Below are 15,202 nucleotides of genomic sequence, written 5' to 3' on the forward strand. Positions count from 1 at the left end.
ATTCCTGGAGGACGGGGAGGGGACCCACCGCCAGTGCAGGGCCCCTGGCCCTGGTAGAGAAGACTGACTGCCAGTGCGGAGACCTAGACCTGGGGGGTGGAGGGGAATCCCCAATAGTGATTCAGGGCCTGCTGTTTGGGGAGGGGAGGTAATCTCTGCCGTCTCAACCCACGGGTCCCCTTGGCCTCAGGGCCCCGCCCCTCACCATTACTGCGTTGTATCTTGATGGCGAGACCGGGAAACAGGCGAGCCTGAAGAAGCGACGAGTCCATGGGTAGGCAGGAGCTCCGGGAAGAGAAACGCGAAATGCCAGAAAACCACAACTCTGCCAACACTGCGAAGTCTTAACGCCGCGTAAACCGCCGAAGTTTAAATTCCGCGCGCCGGCGTCCCTGAACGTCACCACGCTGTCGCCGGCCTCTCTTCCACCAATCAGCGGCGCCCTGCGGAGCCTGTTGGGATACGTAGTCTCCGGGTGGGGGGGCCTTCCGGGGCCTGGGACCGCCCACTCGTCTGACCACAGCCGAGAACGCAGGGCTTGCTGGGAGCTTCGCGAGGCCTCGCGGCCGGAGGGGACAGGCTACAGGCCTTCAATCAGAGGGTTGCAGTACTGCTGGGGTTCCCTAAACTGAGAAACCTCAAGATGGTGTCTCAGAGGGAGGGCTCACGGGTCCTACAGTCATGGGTTCGAATCCGAACTTCTTTAGTTGCCTGCTCAGTGACCTCGGACAAGTTACAAACTTTCCCTCTTCACACAGTGGGGAGCATGATTCCTCCCTCGCGGAATTATTGCTAAGTTTCAATGAGGGGCTACATTTACAGTGAATGGAAGACCAGATTCACTAGCTTTTTAATCGAGTGTGTACCACGTGGTAGGCATGGTGCAAGGCGCTGGAGATAGCAATAATGAAAGCAACACGTAGTTCTTGCCCTCGAACTAACATTTCTAACGTGAACAGGGGACAAAAAGAAGCAAATTACAAGTAAATTACGATATGTAGTAAGTGCTCTGAGGGAAACCAAGAACTGGAATACAGAAAAATGGAGGAACCTACTTTAGATAAAATGGTCAGGGGAGAAATCTTTGAAGTGATACTTAACCTGACTCTAGAGAACAAGGAGGAATGTCAAAATGAAGAGCAGGGAGGTGGAGAGGCTTCCAGACTAAGATCTGAGAATGATATATGCAAAGGCCCTGAGGGGGGACAGAACCTGATCTTGAAGAACTGAAAGAAGCCCATATGGATGGAAGGCAATAGGTGAGGGGGAGAAGAGTGAGATCAATTTAGCATCTTGTATCCCATAGTAATATTATAATTTTGGCTTTTGTCCTAATGAGAAATCATTGAAGAATTTTGAGCAGAGGAGTGACAAGATCTGAATTACATTTGATTTTATGTTTATTGGGCTTGCTGCTGTGTGGAGAACTGATTTGAAGGGGGCAGAACTGGAAGTGAGGTGACCTAGTAGGTAAGAGATTATACTGGCCTAGCCTGGGGTCATGATACTGGAAATGTAGCTAAGAGGATGGATTAAAGGTGTACCTTATTTGGGAGGTGAAAAGGTGGAGTGAATGGGTCTTGCTGATGGGTTTGTGAAAGGATTTCAGTCTAAAATGAAACAGGAGGATCTGAAATGGAGAATCTCACAAAGGTACCCTCCAAAGAATGGAACTTAGAGACTGATTTCCCATAATTGCCTGGTTTACAGAAAACAAACTTATTTCCTGACCAATGAACATCCACCAAGAATTACTCCCCATCCTCAAGCCAATGAACTTAATACTTTTGGACTCTGGTCAGACTTGCTTCTGGTCCATAAACACAACTCTGCCCAAACCCTCAAGGGACTTGCTTGTATCTTGCTACATCATATGTTTCTCAAATTGCAACTCAATTTCTGGTAATTCGAGCTTGCCTTGGTTTGCCTCTATTTAGGTTGACAGGTTGGATACGTGGGTGAAGGAGAAGGGATAATCATGGATGACTGCTGGTTTCTGGCTAGAGCAACTGGGTGGGTGGTGGACTATTTCTTGAAATAGGGGAGTGGGGTTATGAAGGAAACAGTTTGGGGGGGGTTAGGTCAAAAGCTTCACTTTGGTCATGTTGAGTCTGAGATATATACAAGACTTCAGAGTGGAGGTGTCAGGTTAGCAGTTGGATACACAAATTAGGAGCTCAGGGAGAGATCCAGGCCAGAGACAGAGATTTGGCAGTCATTTTAGGTAGATGTATTCAGAGTCCTGGAACTAAATGAGATCTCCTAGGGAGATAGTATAGATGGAGATGAGAAGAACCATCATGGAGCCATGGGGCATACCAGCATTTTGAGGGAGGGCAGAGGAGGAGCAAAGGAGGTGAGATTAGGGCGGTTTGAAGGGATGAGGAAAACCAGGGAGTAGAAGTAGAGGAAGGAATGAAGGAGGAAGTAACTCTGGAGAACTGCAGTAAGGACAGGCAAGATGAGGACATGGAAGTATCCTTTAAATTTGCTAGCACCTAAGTCATTGGTGACCTTGAGCAGTCTTGGTAATGTATTGAAGATGAAAGTCAGAGTAGAGAGAGAAGTGGGATATTGTTTACAGATATATACGTATGCGATAAAAGAATAAAGATATGCCTGGGAATGATAAACACTAAGATTCAAGAGAGCAGTTGCCTCTGGCAGAGAGAGTAAAGTGGTTGGAGAGGGATACTTCAACAAAATAGAATTTTGTTTTTTAACATGAATCATGGGTATACATGATGTTCATTATGTTATTTTCTGTGCCTCCTGAGTTAGGAGGGCAATATAAATTCAGACCCATCCCCACCTTTTTTGCTTTTTCCACCTGGGTCCAAGTAGTTGCAAACTTCCTTGCTGCTTCCCAAGGCCCTTGGGGCACTTGGGGTTTTGCAGGGGGCATTTCCAGTTCCTCAACCTTGGGCAGACCTAGTGAATTTCTCCTGGCCCTGCATGGGTGATAAAACTCCAGCCCTCATAACTTGTTTCTGATTCCAATACCCTCCTGTTATAGGAACCTGAAGTCAAGGACTTAACACCGAGTGGTCCAAAAACAGTAAAACCTACAGGAAACTCAGAGTCTCCAAAGTCGACAATTCCTTTTGTGCCAAAAATGAAGAGAGTAGTCAGAGCAGCAAGGGGAACTGACCCAGAAGAGTCCCATGGTCTGAGAATAATGAAACCTCTAGGACTTTCAGAAACACAAAGCCATTAAATTGGGGACACTTATGTGTGCCAGGGACTCCAACGTATTACCATGTACATATCACCACAATAGAGAGAAAAAGAAGCCCTCCCTTCCTTGAACTGGTAATAGAACAATCAGAGTCTATAAAATTGCTATGCTTTACATCAAAAAAATAGCAAGTTAAAAAAAATCATTGTGAAAGGATAGAACAATATGTTTAAAAAAAAGACATATATGAAAAAAACAAAAACTAGAAACACTTTAAAAGTATAGCCACTGAAATAAAAAAACCTCTGGAACTGTATACTACAGTTCCCAATTAATTAAATGATTCAGTGGATGCTAGGTGAAAGGTTACTGAGTACAGGATGTTTGTATGGTGCCGGAGTATTGCTCCACAGATTATTTGTTAACAATTTGTAAAGGGAAAGCACACCTTTACATGAAAAAACGTGGCAGTCACCATTATAACCAAGTGATCAAACAGTATCACCAGTAGTGAGGCACCCTGACGTTAAGTGTCTCCTGATAGGATACAAGATGAAGTACACAGCATCATCTAGGAGATAATGATGCCAAAAATGTGTAAGCTAAATCCAGTCCAGCCTCTAGACTTAGGTTTTATTCATTATTTTTTTCTGAACTACTTGAAAGTTGTGTTAAACACAATTCAACCGAGTAAATTTGAAGATCTAATTGGCGATTACACTGGTGACTCATGAATTGGGCAGCATCCCATTTAGCAACTAGGAGGGTGCTCTAAGTGGTTGTATAAAATGGAAGGTTTTTATAGGAAGGAGGGTGGGGCAAGGGAGCTATTAGCAAAAGAGAAGAAAGGATTATTTTTAGGCCAGGACATCTTTTTGTGGGGGAAGGGACTGGCAAGGGTTTTATTATACAGATTGACTCTTCTTTCTCTGGGGAATGAAGAGGGCCCATTTGGCAGATTACCTCATTGGTGCTGACTAGAAAATTCCAGACTAAGTGATTAAGATTACATTTCCAGTGAAGGTTGAAACTGCCATAGGTTAGGTATTAAATCTAGGATTGGCGTCATGGGCTTTAGCACAAGTGACACCATTTTGGGCCTGTGGTTTTTCTCTTTAACAGTTGCAAACATCATGACTCTTTAGCTCTAAGTATTTCAACATGCATCTCCCAAGAATAAGACCATTCTCCCACATAATTACAGTATCATTATTATACTTAAAAAATTGAAAATAATTCCCTAAAGTCTTTTATATCTAGAAATGAGATTTGTTTTAAAATTATTCAATAATCCAGTGGGCCAGCAGTGAGGGATGGGGAGACAGGAAATAACTGTGGCCATGAATTGATGATAGTAGATGCAGGCTAATGGAAAATGGTGTCTTTGCGCTTAACGTTTATTTGTTTGAAAATTTTTTTTAAAGATTTTTTTTTTTTTTTTGCTGTGGACCATTTTTAAAGTCTTTATTGAATTTGTTACAATATTGCTTCTGTTTTATGTTTTAGTTTTTTGACCACGATGCATGTGGGATTCTAGCTCCGCGACCAGAGATCGAACTCGAACCCCCACCCCCTGCATTGGAAGGCGAAGTCTCAACCACTGGACTGAAGAGGGGTTGAGGATTTGAGAAACTAGAGTGAAAACTGAGAAATCCATGAGAAGACGGAAGGTAGTTGGGGGCCAGTTGTGGGGAGACTGTGACTGTAGCCAGAGTGGAAGGGGGTCAGATGCCTTGAGATGGGGGTGAGGCTGAGGGAGAGCTATTTCAGTTGTGCTCACCTGTGCTTCTCCCCTCCTCACCCCCACTCCCCAGGACCCAGGGTGGATCATTACCTGCCCCATTGCCTCATGAGGCTGTAAACCCAGCACTCTAGCCTGACTAGGTAGGGCTAAACCAGTGGACCTTAAACATTACCTCCCCACCTGCTTCATATCCTAGGGTCTGGGCCTTAGCCTTCCCCTAAATTCACTGACACCCCTAAAATAATAGGAACTCAAAGGGAAACATATTTGCAATGAAAGAAAAACAACAAACAGAGAAACCTATATTAGATGAAGCTGAGTTAATAGACCTGGTCAAGTTTAAAATAAGTATAATAAATATCCTCAAAATATAAGGGAGGATATTGTTAACCTAAGGTAGGAACAAACAAGAAGAATCAGTTGGAAATACTGGGAATGAAAAATTTAATAGTTGAAATCCATACATGGATTGAATAGCAGAATGGTTACAGCCAAAATGAAACGATGAGCAATAAGATCAGGGTGAGGATTCTTCCAAACGGCATCAGGAAGGGATAAAGAAAACAAGAAAGATAGAAAACAAATGAGCTAGTTGTTTGTGACCCACACTGTTGGTGACTAATCCTACAGCTGTTCCCAGCCCCCTTCTCCCTTACTTATCTCCACATTGGAGATAGAAAAAGAAGGGACTGAAATGAGGATCATTTGCTTGTAATATGTCCTCCCCCTTTTTTCTTGCCTTGGACATGGATGTTTTGTCTGGAGCTGTGACAGCTGTCTTGCGATCATGAGGTAGGTTGATAGTCATCAGATCAAAAAAATTCAACACACTCAGGACAGCCAAGTAGGAAGGCAGGAAGAGCCCAAGAAGGTTCTTGGTGGCTGAACAGTTGAACTAATGCCAGCAACCACCTACAATCCAACTCCTTGCTATGTAACTACAAACAAAAGAAAAGAAAACAAAAACCCACGTGTTTATTTTTTAAAAATATTTATTTATTTATTTGGCTGCGCTGGGTCTTAGTTGTGGCGTGTGGGATCTTTTTATTTGCAGCATGCGAACTCTTAGTTGAAGCATGTGGGATCTAGTTCCCTGACCAGGGATCAAACCCGGGCCCCCTGAATTAGGAGCATGGAGTCTTAGCCACTGGACCACCAGGGAAGTCCCCCAACTTGCTTATTTAAGCCACCATTATTCATGTTTTCTTTAATCAGCAACTGAAAACATACCTAACTAAAATATTCCTAACTGATGCCTTGTTCAATAATTTGAAAAATAACTACAAAGTTGAGATTCAAAGAAATGAGAGGGGAAAAGGTAGAAATCAGTGAAAAAGAGATTTAAAAGAAGTATTTTAGGCCTTCCCTGGTGGCCCAGTGGTTAAGAATCCACCTGCCAATGCAGGGGATACGGGTTCAAGCCCTGGTCGGGGAAGATCCCACATGCCGTGGAGCAACTCAGCCCGTGTGCCACAACTACTGAGCCTGCACTCTAGAGCCCGCAAGCCACAACTACTGAGCCTGGGCGCCTAGAGGCTGTGCTCTGCAACAAGAGAAACCCGCGCACCGCAACAAAGAGTAGCCCCCACTCTCCACAACTAGAGAAAGCCAAAAGTAAATACATAAATAAATTTAAAAAAAATGAAACTACATGAAATAGTAGAAGAAAACATGAGTGTATTTTTCTTAATAATCCATGTGTGAAGAAAGCCTTTTGAACTATAACTCAAAATCCAGAAGAGATAAAAGATTTATAAATTTGACTCCATTAAAAAACACCTGCTTGGCCAAATGAAAAACTGGGAGAGAATATTAGCAACTTAACGATACATGGCAGATAAAGAATTAATGTCCTTAACACACAGAGAGCTCTTTAAAATAAAGGGAAACTTTTCCTTTCTGTGATGCATGGCTGAAAGATGGCAATGCAGGTTTCCGAGAAAAATTGAGGGGAAAGAGCAAACATAAAAATGGACAAAAGATATAAACAGAAAATACACACACACAAAAGATACAAAAATGAAAAATATACTCAACTTCTCTTATAAAAAAGAGAAAAAATACTCAACTTCACTTATAAAAAAGAGAAATGCAAATTAAAACTACACTGAGATACCATTTTTCACCATTTAGATAGGTAGAAATTTAAAAACTTGACAACATCCTGTTGACAAAGCTGTGGGGAAACAGACACCCTCATATGTTGCTGGAGGGAGCACACTTGGAAACAAACTATAGAATTTGGCAGTATTTAACAAAACTACATGTGAATTTAGACTTTGACTCAACAATTCACTTCTGAGAATTTATCCCAAAATACACACTTAGAAATATGAAAAAACATATGCACAAAGCTATTAGTTCAGTATTATCCGTAATAGCAAAATTCTGTAAACAACTGAAATTCCCACCTATAGGGACTGACCGAATAAACTATAGTATGTCCACACAATGGAGTACTGTGCAGCCACAAAAGAATGAGGGAGATCTCTATAAACTGATGTTGCTTGATTTCCAGGGTGTATTATTAAGTGAAATAAGTAACGTGTATGTTACCTTTTGTTAAAGGAAATAAAATATGTGTGATAATAATGATGATAATGTTTTTTTTTTTCTTCAAAAAGAAACACGTAAAGATAAACCAGAAACTAATGAACACAGGGGAACACAGGGTGGAGGGGATGGGGTGGAGAGGATAAGGCCAAAAGTGACACTTCTCTTGAGTTTATTTATTTATTTTAATATTTATTTTATTTATTTTTTTAAATTTTAGGCTGCATTGGGTCTTCATTGATGCATGTGGGCTTTCTCTAGTTGAGGCGAGCGGGGGCTACTCTTATTGCGTTGCGCAGGCTTCTCATTGCGGTGGCTTCTCTTTGTTGCAGAGCACAGGCTCTAGGCGCATGGGCTTCAGTAGTTGCAGCACGTGGGCTCAGTAGTTGTGGCACATGGGCTCAGTAGTTGTGGTGCATGGGCTCAGTAGTTGTGGTGCCCAGGCTTAGTTGCTCCACGGCATGTGGGATCTTCCTGGACCAGGGATGGAACCCATGTCCCCGGCATTGGTAGGCGGATTCTTAACCACTGTGCCACCAGGGAAGTCCACTGCATAATTTTAAAATAGAAAAAATAGAAAGGTTTTTAAAACGAGGGACTTTTTTTTTTTTTTAATTTTTTTTTTTGTCGCGCCATGCAGCATGGGGGATCTTAGTTCCCCGATCAGGGATCAAACCTGTGCCCCCTGCATTGAGAGCACGGAGTCTTAACCACTAGACCACCAGGGAAGTCCCAATGAGGCACTTTTTAACTCCAGGAAAATAAAAAGTTATACATGGTAAGAAAGGTAATCATAGAACTCTACTTGGCTTGGCTCAAACAATATTGAATGTTGAAATACAATCACATGGGGATGATGGGCATGGGGAAGAAGGGGTGCGAGGGAGAAAACATCCTCATCTCGCTTGATGGTAAGTGTCAGAAATAAGACAAAACACCTAAAATGTAGTTGCTTGTACTAAACCCCACATCACCAGACTGAGGCTTAATTACAGTTTTGGTTCTCCCAGAAATGGAATCTTAAACCAGTCAATCAGGAATTGCCTGGTCAGTACTAGTAAGGTCATCTGCCTGATAGACCCCTGCCCTCCCCTAAAGGAAAGGAACTTTGCCATGACCAACCCGACTTTTGGCAGAGTACAACTTCCTTGTTCCTGCTCCCTTCCGCTTATAAAAGTCTTTCATCTTGTACAGCTCCTCCGAGCTCCTTTCTCTCTGCTACATTGGACAGTGCCCAATTCATGAATCATTGAATAAAGCCAATAAGATCATTAAAATTTGCTCAGTTGAATTTTGTTTTTTTAATATAAATCAAGAAATAATGTTTAAAATTAGTGACTTAACCAACGAGGACCTACTGTATAGCACACAGGACTATGCTCAATATTTTTTAATAACCTATGAGGGAAAAGAATCTGAAAAAGAATATATATATATATATATATATATATATGTAACTGAATCACTGTGCTGTACATCTGAAGCTAACACAACATTGTAAATCAAGTATACGTCAATAAAAATTTTTTTTTAATTTTTTAAAAATAAAAAATAAATAAAATTAGTGACTTAGGCAACAGTATAGTCTGTTATTCTGAAACACAGGCACATATCCAGTAGAAGAAACAGCTGAGAGTTAACAGCGGTTGCTTCTGATGACAGAAATGGGGTGTGAGGTGGGATGTAGAGAAAAAGTGAGTAATAGTTTGTTTGTTTGTTTTTAAATGCTATTTAGCAGTATCTGCCTTCTGCTTTGAATACTGCCTGTGGTGAGGAGATAACTTGCTGGTTCTGGAGATCTTGATAGTGTCTATTAAGGGACAAGCCAAGGTGTTACAGTTTAGGACTCCTGAGAAGAAATTCAGCTCCCATTCAGCACTGCCCCTTCCCTTACACCACTCTCTTCCACTGCTTGAATTATGATTACAGTATTTATGTTTTTCCAGGCACATGAATAATTTCCCCTAGATTGTGTACTCTTTTTTAAAAATTTTATTGAAGTATAGTTGATTTACAATGTTGTGTTAATTTCTGCTATACAGCAAAGTGATTCAGTTATACATATATATTCTTTTTCATATTCTTTTCCATTATGGTTTATCAAAGGATATTGAATAAAGTTCCCTGTGCTATAGAGTAGGACCTTTTTGTTTATTAGATTGTGTACTCCTCGAAGACAACTCAGTTTGATTTGTCTGCCTCCTTCCTTCTTCCATTTTCCATTCTTTTTTCTTGCCTGCCATCTCTCTCCCTCCCTCCCTCCCCGCCCCCTCTCTCTCTCTCTGCCTCTCTTTCTCTTTTCATAGCAGGCCTGCCTGTCTGTCTGTCTATCTATCTGTCTATCTATCTGTCTATCTATCTATCTATCATCTTTGGCCCTCAAGAGATGATTATTCTCCTGGGTTCATGACATTATCATCAGTGGTCTATGGTAGGCTCCTCTTGCTATTCATTCATTTATCTATTTATCATTAATTATTTATTTATTTTATTCTCATTCACCTTCTTTTCCCAGGCAAATATCCCACTATGTTTAATATATATCTTCTTGTTTTTTGTTCTTATAAAATGGGTATTGTGTGCATGTATTATTTATGTGCAAGGATTTTAAAAGTTATATTAATATTATTGTATCGTGCATCTCATTTTTGTCACTAAACATTCTATTTTTGATGCAATGTGACATCTAATACATTATTTCCAACTGTTGCATAATAGTACATTTTACCCATTTTACCTGCTGTTCTCCCAGTGATGGATGTCAGGTTGTCTCCAAGGATGCTGCAGACAATGCTCCATAAAATAAAATTAGGCCTTTATTTCACATCATACAGAAAAAAAATCTAGATAATTAGGGATTCAATTGTAAAAACGTTAAAACTTTCAGAAGAAAATACGACTATATTTTTATAACGTTAGGGTAGGGAAAGATTTCTTAAAATCTAGAAAACTATAAAGTGAAAATTCATGAATTGAATATATTAAAACTTCTGTATGATAATAAACAAAAAAACAACTGACAGACTACAGGAAATAACTTCAAATACATATAAACTGTCAAAGGTTTAGTTTCCTCAATGTAAAGAGTAAGAACCCCTACAAGTCAATAAGCAAAAGATAAAAAACAAGTTAAAAATGGATAAAAGACCAGAACAGGCAGTTCCGGGAATGGGAAACTGGAATTACCAATAAACATGAGAAGATACTCACATGTATTTCTCTCTATGTATTTTGAAAAGATTACTTGTTACCTAAGTCTCTGAGTGTTAAAACACATCTTCTGGGTTGAATTATTATCATTCTAAGTACATGATTGATCAAAACAAGATAAGAATTTTCAACCTAAAAAGTAAAAAGTAAAGTAAAAAACAAAGTAAAAATTTACTAAAAAGTAAAAATTTATTGGAAATACATCTAATGAGATGAACAAACTTTTATTTTTCAGTTGGTATACATAAAGTGAGACAGAGTTTGTTGCCAATTCTATTCTTATTTTTGTTTTCACAAGTAAAAGATCTAAGAAACCTTAAAATAAATAAATAGATTGGAGTTGGAGAGAGTTTTTTATAGTAATGTCACTATATGTCCCTTTGTTGGATGTCCTAGGCATTGTGGTATACTCAAACAATGGAATACTGTGCAGAAAATAAAATGGATGTACTGGAACTAGGTTTACAGATACCAACACAAATAAATCTTGAAAATGTAATGTTGGATAAAAAAAAAAAAGGAAGTTAGGGACTTCCCTGATGGTCCAGTGGGTTAGACTCCGCGCTCCCAATGCAGGGGGCCTGGGTTCAATTCCTGGCCAGGGAACTAGATCCCGCATGCATCCAGCAACTAAGAGTCTGCATGCCGCAACTAAGAAGTGCACATGCCACATTTAAGATGTGCGCATGCCACAACTAAGAAGTCCACATGCCACAACTCTGAGCCCGCATGCTGCAACTAAAAAAAAAAGATCCCACATGCCACAACTAAAAAAAAAAAAAATCCCGCATGCCACAACGAAGATCTCGCGAGCTGCAACTTAGACCCAGTGCAGCCAAAATAAATAAATAAATATCTTTCTTAAAAAAGGAAGTTACAGGGAATTCCCTGGCGGTCCAGTGGTTAGGACTCTGCACTTTCACTGCTGAGGGCCCAGGTTCAATCATTGGTCAGGGAGCTAGGGGAGCTAGGATCCCCAGAAGCCCCACTGTGTGGCCAAAAAAAGGAAGTTACCAAAGGATGGATGAAGTAAGATATTTATATTAAATATATATTTATTTAATTAATTAATTATTTTTAATGATTTGTTTATTTATTATATAAATAATTATATTAAATTTAAAAAACACATAACTTGGGACTTCCCTGGTGGTGCAGTGGTTAAGACTCCGTGCTCCCAATGCAGGGGGCCTGGGTTCAATCCCTGGTCAGGGAACTAGATCCCACGTGCATGCTGCAACTAGGGAGCCGGTGAGCCGTAACTAAGGAGCCCCCCTGCTACAACTAAGACCTAGTGCAACCAAATAAATAAATAAAATAAAATAAAATAAATATTAAAAAAAGACATGAAAAACACATGACTGACATTGTTGGTGGATGGAGGACACACCAACTTCAGCGGAGTACGTATCAGTGGATAGAGGGGGAGTAAATGGGATTGGGGGGACAAATGCAGGCTTCAACTGTGTATATAAGGTTTTTGTTTTTGTTTTGTTTTTATAAGAGAACATCCACACTTTTATTTATTTACTTTTTAATAAATTTAAATTCTTGAGGGATACAGCATCACACAGATTCTGTGTTCAATGGCCTTAGCAGGAAAGTTGCTTCAGAATTCGGCAGGAACCATGCCATTGTTTCCATGGGCATGAATTACCTTTTTCCAGTTACTCTCTTTGGTTTGGTTTGCCACCAGGAGTCACTGTGCTGTCTCTGCTTTGTACACGTAAGGACATCTCTTGCTTAGATAGAATTCGGTTTCATCCCAAGCATAAACACCTTCAGTTCTCAGAAGAGCTGTGTGCTCCCTCTGCTTCCAGAGACCCTGCTTAGAGCCAGCAAAAATGGCCTTGCACCAGAGCCTTCCAGACATATTCATCATTTTAAAGTCCTCTTCCCAGCAGGCCTCCACAGGCTCCAAAACGGAGGAAAGGGAGCTATGTTAACTTTTGTTTACTTTTCAAACATATCTAAAGCACATCTGAAAAAATGTTCATATCTATTAAATCTGAGTATCAGGTGTGTTTTTGTCCTCTACACTTTTCTGTGGAGTTAGAAATAGTTCATGATGAACTTTTAAAGTAATAAAGAATGAGGAGTGAGGAAGTAGAGACCAGGGGAAAAACTAAGAACTCTGTTTTACTATAGAAGTTATTTCACCTAAATGTATCCTGAAATCTCTGCTGTTTGCATCAATTTCAAAGCACTGTTTAGATAATTACAAAAGTCATTTAAAACATCTAGTATGAAAATTAATTAATTCAAAATGGTACCAGTTGATGTAAATGCATCCACAGTAAAGACTACTAAGCTTCTGGAGGTGAAACTCAGTGGAAACTAATTGTTTAGAATGAAAGTTTCATTCGTTCTCTTGTGGCTGTAGGAAAGTTTGTTTTTAATAAAGAGATTTCTGTCCGAATTTTTCTCTGAAACAAAAATACCCAGTGAAGTTTTTTCTTTGTTGTGGTTGATCACTATATTCCAAAAGGAGACTGCAGTTGGAGGTGATGTAGGTCTAGTAAGTTCACCCTCCCCCGCTGCCCCTTCCTGTCCCTCGCTCCACCGTCTTACCCTCTCCCTTTTTTTTTCAGCTGGGAGTTGATGGAGGCTACCTGGCCTGCAGGGATGAACCAGCGGGGAGGAAAGATAGCTGGTGCCCCGGAGGGGGACGGTCTTTGATGGGAGGAGGGCAGAGGAAGGGGCCCTCTGCTGGGCGCTGTTAGGTTGGGGCGTGGGAAGATAAGGAAGTAGCTTCTGCTTTCTCAGCGACTTCTGTAGTGGGGTTATCTGCTGAACTTGAGAGCTGGGGAGGAGGTGTGGGATGGTTTCGGTGAGAGAAGAAGGTATATAGTGAGCGCCTCGAGAGTGGGAAGCAGAGCCAACTAGAGACATGTCGAGTAATATCCGGACCTTCATCAGAGGCCTGGCTCAGTGGTCTGATTTTTCCAGCAGTTCAGCTGCTACAGGGCAGATGCTGAAAAGGTAGAGGAATATAAGGGCCAGAGGGGTGGGAGGAGGAGGAACTGCTGGCGAGCGATAGGATGGAGGGCCAGCTCCACAGAGATCCTCACTGTGGTGGTTACTACTGCACCCTCTCCCTCCCCTCCTCCTTCTGCCACCTTGGAGTCGGAGTCTGGATCCTTCCTCTTACCTCCCTTGACCTCCATCCTCCTCCCCTCCCGCTCCCCAACTTCCTTCATCTGTCCTTTAATTTCTCTCTCCAGGCTCTTCACTCTCTCCATCTGTACTGGCTCCTTCCCAAGGTGTTTAAGCATGTTTAACACTCTCCTAATATTAACAAAAGGGGCAGAGGGAGGCTGCCATTAATCCCACACCCCTTCCAGCTACCGGCTCTATTTGGCTTTACAGGCCCAATGTCTCAGAAGCGTTGCCTGAGTTCTCTACCTCCCGTGGCCTCCCTCATCAGCTCCCTGCAGTTGGGCTTCCATCACCCCCCACCCCCGTGGTCACCAGCAACTGCCTTGTTGTTGCATCCAATGGACTTTTCTGTCCCCACCTCACTTGATCACTCATTTGACAGAGCTAACCACTCCCTTCTTGAAACTTATATTCTGCCCTTGATTTCTTTTTTCTTTTTTTTTGGCTGCGTCGGGTCTTAGTTGTGGCCTCAAGGGGGTCTTCCTTGAGGCATGTGGGATCTTTCGTTGAGGCGTGGGCTCTTCGTTGTGGTGCAGGCTTCTCTAGTTGTGGTGCACTGCCCTTGATTTCTGTGCTGTCCACACTGCTGCTTTTCCTCTGGCCTTCCTAATTTTACTGCTCCTTCTCCTGGGCCTCCCTTAGGCCACTGTTCTCTAGGGACCTATCCTAGACTTTTTTTCCTCTCCTCATTTTCCGCTCTTTCTCCTTGAGCAATCCTGGCAATCCCCTGGTCCATGCTGCCTTTTATTTCTCTCTGGCTTTACTGTTCAGTCCTAAATCATCCCCCAAACGTCTTGCCCTCCAGTCTCCTTACTTTAGCCAGAATGGGTGTCCAGTGGTTCTCAACTTAGCCTGCATCAGAATCATGTGGAGGATTGTTAACATGCAGGTATCTGGGTCCCACCTAGAGTTTCTGATTCAGTAGATCTGAGGTGCGGCCCAATCATTTGCATTTCTAACGAGTACCCAGGTATATTAGGTATATTTTCTAGGGTACCATGACAAAGCGTCACAAACTGGGTGGCTTAACAGAACTTTATTGTCTGACAGCTCTGGGGGCCTCATTTAAACTAATTACATCTGCAGTGACTTTATTTCCAAACGAAGTCACATTCTGAGTAATGGGGGTTAGCATTTCAACATATGAATTTGGAGGAGGGGGGACACAATTCAACTCATAATACTGATAACACCAGGTGATGCTGATGCTGCTTCAAAACACTAATCTGATCATATTATTCTTTAAAGCTTTTCAGAGGTTTCCCATTGTTCTCAAGGTAAATCCAAAGTCTTAGTTTGGCACTGAAGACCCAATCTCATCCCTGTCATTTAGCCACTTGTCCTTTTACCTCTCAGGC

The 15,202-nt window shown here is 41.5% G+C and overlaps 1 pseudogene; it reads right to left on the reverse strand.

The window, feature by feature from the left end:
- Positions 1-12,228: 12,228 nt before the first annotated feature.
- Positions 12,229-12,567, reverse strand: LOC133088639 (large ribosomal subunit protein eL33-like; annotated as a pseudogene).
- Between the last annotated feature and the right edge of the window lie 2,635 nt (positions 12,568-15,202).

This window comes from Eubalaena glacialis, chromosome 3 (assembly GCF_028564815.1).
Source record: "Eubalaena glacialis isolate mEubGla1 chromosome 3, mEubGla1.1.hap2.+ XY, whole genome shotgun sequence".
Lineage (NCBI taxonomy): Eukaryota > Metazoa > Chordata > Mammalia > Artiodactyla > Balaenidae > Eubalaena > Eubalaena glacialis.